Raw genomic sequence first — 6,286 nt, 5'->3', positions numbered from 1 at the left:
TTTTTTTTCACTTCTCTCGTTTGAACGAAAAATAAAGATGGGGCGCACGCGCCTGGTGCGACCCACTCTGGATCCACTTCTGTCTTTTGTATGAGCGGGAACCGGATAACATTTTCTCCCTTTAAGTTAAGCATTGCTGGTAAATTCTATCATAAGAATCCAAAATGAACGTACATTGTCAAAATTCGCGGCATCTTCAGAAATTTATGTACGTGTAATTTCTTTTTCCTTTTCTCTGCCTCCACCTCAGGTTCAAGTGGAGCTGTAAAACAGCGTGACCAAGAGCTTCTTCACGACGAAAGCACAATGTTTTCCTCTGACTGACTCAGTGCTCACACATTATATCCATTACTTCATTTATGTTACTCTCTTCTGTACAAAAAGATTAAAAAGTCTGTAAGGGTTTCATGGTTTTTACTCTTATATTAGAAAATTCGTTCTATTTTTTCCCTTTTGCTACTGAATTTCATTAAAAATAAAAGCAACATGTGAACACACTGACGTGGCGATTATACCCTTCACAAAAATCTAATCCGAAGAAAGTATGCATGAAACTACTCGGTAGCAGTTTGGAGAAATCTAGCATTAAAAAACAAAAATAAACATTAAATGACCACGAGAACTCTGTCGCGTGAATGCGATTATCCGGGCACAGCATCCCAACATGCTGTATCATTCCATCAGGTCTTAATGCCGTAATTATCACAATACACTTCAAGAAAATAATAACGATAACAATCCATGCTAAACCTGTCGGCTTTCAACTCTTCCCACACCGCTAAGTAGTTTAAACACTCTCAGAAAAACATTTTCATCTCTTCATCTTCTTTTTTTTTCTGACCTTACGTTCCTCTTCATTAGGATATTACCCTCATGTGAACTTCACATACAATGTTTCTGAAGAACATCTGGATGTTTCATATTTCATCTTCATATTGTATGGTTCAAATGGAGTCGAAAAAATGGAAAAAAAAAAACTATCCAATGTTTACGTGAGCAACCACATTAAATAAAAGCCAGCATAACAATCCTTCTTTTATTTAGTCATTCTTTTGTACAAGTCTCCTTCTTTGTGAATTACATTGTCATTTATAAACAGACAGCAAGTAGAACACAATACGTAATCGAATCTGAATCAAGATAAACAGAGGACTCAGAGGTCTCTTTATTCCACGCTGGTTATTGCTTGTCGTGGATGTGGTGAAAATGATGACGATCTGTACCGGTAATGTAAAGCAATAATGGTTAGTTGTTTAGAAATGAAGAGAATGTGGTGATAGTGCTGGTATTTATAGTAACATTTTTTTTTCCGAAGTTGAGGATGGCGGCGATATATATATATATATGTGACCCTGCACCTCCAATCAAAACAAACAAAAAGTCGCCAGACATGAATTTTTAGTTAAGACCATATTCTGAAAGAGCAGACTTTAAGCTTTAAAATGATGTATAACTTAAATCAAATGGACTCTCCTAACCTATCTTAATACGTGACCCTGCACCTCAAAACAAACAAAAAGTCGCCAGACATGAATTTTTAGTTAAGACCATATTCTGAAAGAGCAGACTTTAAGCTTTAAAATGATGTATAACTCAAATCAAATGAACTCTCCTAACCTATCTAAATATTGGAAAGAAAGCACAAACTCAGGAAAAGTGTGATCTGAGAAAAGAGGCTCTGAAGTACAGTGTCTATTCAAGCGCTTAATCTTTACCAAACCGTGCTGGCTGTGCGATGAATGGGACAAAAAACAGGAAGTAAACCACCAGAGTAACAACAATAAAGGGATTATCAGATTAAACTGAAATTAAGCATGCCTCATTAACACATTCTGTCCATAATCGATGCCAACTTTCAAAGCAGTAGCACTATCCTTTCAAGAGTTATTAGAGTTGAAAGTAAAGAGTGTGGACAAGGTTTTTCAGAAATGAAAAAGGGATTCTACAGACACAAACCGTGGTGGCTGTGCGATGAATGGGACAAAAAACAGGAAGTAAACCACCAGAGTAGCAACAATGAAGGGATTATTAGATTAAACGGAAATTAAGCATGCCTCATCAACACTTTCTGTCCATAATTTAAGCAGTACTATCCTTTCAAAAGTTATTAGAGTTGAAAGTGAAGAGTGTGGACAAGGTTTTTTTTTTCAGAAATGAAAAAGGGATTCTAAAGACACACCTAATCACACTATTCTACCAAAAATGTTCGAGATAAACTGCTAAAAAACACACACTTTCCTGCCCGTTTTATGATACCAAATTTTAGCATAATGTAAAAGAAGACCCGCTCTTACAGAAAATATGTAAAAGTCAAATTCGGCTAGGTTGACCCATTTCACTTATTTTCAGTCCTCACGTAAAATCAGTGTGTGCGACTTTATGTTCGTTTTAAGGTGCACGGTCATATATATATATATATATATATATATATATATATATATATATATTTCTTTTTTATCATTATTTTATTTCATTCCCTACAATCGCACGCCAGACTCTGATGAGCGGCTATTTTCCAGATTCCTTCAAACATGCACAAGTTGATCCTCTTATTAAGAAGCCAGGTTTAGATTCAGAATAAATTATTGGGAAATTACAGACCAATAGCAAAGCTTAAATGTGTTTCAAAGTTGGTAGAGCGAGCATTTTCCAATCGGATGCATGCATATCTGGAATCAAATTAAATGTATGGAAGAACACAATCAGCATACAGGAGAAATCACAGTGTCGAGACAGCTATGATACGTGTTTCTAATGACCTACTTCTTGCAGCAGACAGGGGCCAAGAGGCACTGTTGGTGATGATAGATTGCTCGTCTGCATTTGACACTATTGTTCATATCATCATGCTCCATCGTCTGTCATCGACTTATGGAATTGTTGGTACTGCATTTGATTGGTTTCGGTCGTATTTTAGCAACCGAACGCAGAGTGTGTCAATCAATGGTACTGCATCTGCCCCTTATGTTCTCAAACAAGGGGATCCTCAGGGTTCTGTCTAATAGGACCACTGTGTTTCATAATGTACACAGCTCCCTTAGATGATATGATAATTGACAAGTGTGGTATAAGTAAAATCACATATGCTGATGACACTCAGATTTATCTTTCTTTGCCAAAAAGCACCAATTCTGATGTAGCAGTTGGTCAAATTGAATCATGCTTAGGTAAAATTCAAGATTGGTCTCGGCAAAATGGTTTGAAATTGAATCTTGCGAAAACTGAAGTTGTGCAAGTAACATCTCGTAGCAAGTCCTTAACAACTTTGTCCGTCAATGTTTGCGATATTCCTGTGTGCAAATTTCTAGGACACGTGACCTTGGTGTCATTATCCAAGATGATCTTTAAAGTATGAAAACTCACATCAATGACATAATTATGCAAATCTGCAGCCATAGGTCTACACAGGATTGGAAAATTGAGACACGTTCTCGATAAAGCAACTACAGAAAATCTGGTTCATGCGTTTATTTTTAGTCATTTGGATTATAATAATGGTTTGGAAGAGCTCCTTTGAAGAATAACGGTTGAATTGAAGGATTTTTGTTGCTCGAAAAAAAAAAATGTTATCAGGAAGATATCTACCCTACCAAACTGCCTACTTTTGCAAAAGAAAGCAAGTGACGTTCTCATTGATATTGACTTTTCTGTTGATTTGGCATTTTTGAGGCATGCTCTATTTCACTGAAAAATCCAAAAGTTGCAAGTTTGGCCCATTTCTGAGATATTCGGGTGGCAAAAGGAAGCAAGTGCACAAAATTGCATGAAAAAAAAAAGGAAGCAAGTTACAACCTCTTAATATGATTGTCATTTGCTTCCCTTTGCCAAATCATGTATATTCACACACAATCTAAAATACTTTGGCAAAAGGGAGCAAGTAACATCCTTATGATATGATTGTCACTTGTTTCCTTTTACCAATCTTTATGTTTGTTACAAAATTATAACACTTAAGCAAAAGTAAGCAAATAAAACGTTTTTTTTTATTATGATTGCCACTTGCTTCCTTTTTGCCAGATTTTTCATGTTTGCTAAAAATCTGAAATACTTTGGCAAAAGGAAGCAAGTTACAACCTCATGATATGATTGTCACTTGCTTTTTTTTTACCAAGTTATTTATATTTGCACACAATCTACAATACTTCGGCAAAAGGAAGCGAGTGACATCCTTATGATATGATTGTAACTTGCTTCCTTTTGCCATTTTTTTATGTTTGCTACATATCTATAACACTTTGGCAAAAGGAAGCAAATAACATACTCATGATATGATTGTCACATGCTTCCTGTTGCCAGATTTTCATGTTTGCTACAAATCTATAATACCTCGGCAAAAGGAAGCAAGTTACATAATGCATTTCTATGGGAATATCAAAATTCTTCGAATTGTCATAAGTGCATCACCATATGACTTGCACGAATACCGACATGTTTTCTCGTTTCTTACTATCTCACCAAAATCTGAACCTCCATCTCAACCAAAATAATGTCATACCTGTCAGGTATCAGAGACTATTATATTGTCATTCCCGGATCACGTAATTGTACCCTTGATGTCTCAAACGACCGATGGATTTGCAGACATTATTTCAACACGTCTCCTTGTGATTTTTATCATCAAATCATTATGTAAGAGTCCCAGCAAAATTGAAAAAAAACCTCTTTCATATGTGACTGCCCGCTCAAAGCATTCAGAAAGTAGACCAAAATGGATCCTCATTCTTTTCTACGCAGATAAGAAAGAGGAAGCTCTAACCATTAGAATGACATACACAAACACATTCAAAAAGTAATTAAATCAGAGAGAGAGAGAGAGAGATAGGAAGAGCAGTTTCATAGAAAAGAGGGAAAACAGGATTGAAAAATTAAGATCGCTCAGGCGTGATGAGCAGAAGTATCAATGAAATTAACAGAAAAAAAAAACAGCGCATGTTGGAAAAGAAATGGCTCTAAAAAAAGAGAGAAAAACGCTGTTATTCCACTTTCTGTTTTGCTTTAAATCCTCCAATTTCTTTCTTCTTTTTTTCAGTATGCAGAAAAAAAAGATTACATTCCCAGATAAGACAAGTTCTAAAGAATTGACTCGGCAGCCGATATAGTCCAGGCTAGGCTCCATAGAAAGTGCACCTAACCTTGTTTTTCGATATATGCAATGTTTTTTATGATTTCTTGTCAATTCGAGGGTGCTGATTCCAAATCCGATTGATGCCACTCGCGTAACCTTGAGCATTTACGGAAAAATGCAAAAATCCAAAATGGCCGCCAGATATGTTAATTTGGCCATGATAATCCGTTTATGTCAATTTTATGACCGATAATTCCATCAAACTTTTCAAAATTGTTGTTCCTTGAGTAATTGTATTTGCACATGCAAGAACATTTTCATTTAATGTAGGTACATTTAATATTTTAAGCTTATTTTAAATTCAAAATGGCCGCCAATCCTACACTCATGTACTTTATGAATGGCAAAAAAAAAAAAAAATATGCATAGAAATAGAAGACGAATTTGCTGTTTTTCCAGTCACATACCCACGCTGTTATCAAGTTTTGCATGTGTAATGCAAATCTGATGAGTGCCACTTGCAACACAAGAAAGCAAACAAACAAACAAACAGGAAATATATTCTTTGTTATGTTCTTCTTAATACACAAATTCAAAATGAATGCCACTCATATACCTCTGTACAATATAAACGATTAAATGTGCTGGGAAATAAACGATTTTTTTTTTTCTGTCATGCAGCAACACTGTTTATCAATTTGGGTGCTGATTAGAAATCAGAAGAAATCAAAAGGTTGTTTAGGGCTGTTGTATTTGTGATGTAATCATCCAAATCTGGTTCCTCTATCTGGATTTTTCACGACGAATTTGGGAAAAAGCCTAACAAAGCTTGAATTGATGCCAACATCACGATCGTTTATCAGGAATTATTAGACATTAACATTTTTCTTGATACTTACTTGCCTTGAGATGTTCAACATCATAAAATTTACTCTGATTTACTGAAGCTAAATCTCAGATGATAAAAATAAAAAATAAATAAAAAATAAATATAAAATAAAAAAATCTCAAATTCATTATAAGGAAACAGAAAATAACATAACTTCTTTGATATTTGATATAGCGCACGAAGAATGGGGCGATGTATTTGATGAAAGCAATGCTGATACTGCTTATGAAAAATTTATCAGCAAATTATTGTATAGTTAGGGCATTTTAGAAAATCTCTGGACCATCTGCGAAAAAATTGCTTACCAATAGCTTTCTTCACCAATGTTTTCA

The sequence above is a fragment of the Diadema antillarum genome, unplaced genomic scaffold (genome assembly GCF_040938485.1).
Source record: "Diadema antillarum isolate AM-2024a unplaced genomic scaffold, OU_Dant_1.0 scf00000025, whole genome shotgun sequence".
Classification (NCBI taxonomy): Eukaryota; Metazoa; Echinodermata; class Echinoidea; order Diadematoida; family Diadematidae; genus Diadema; species Diadema antillarum.
This window is presented reverse-complemented; position numbering follows the sequence as displayed.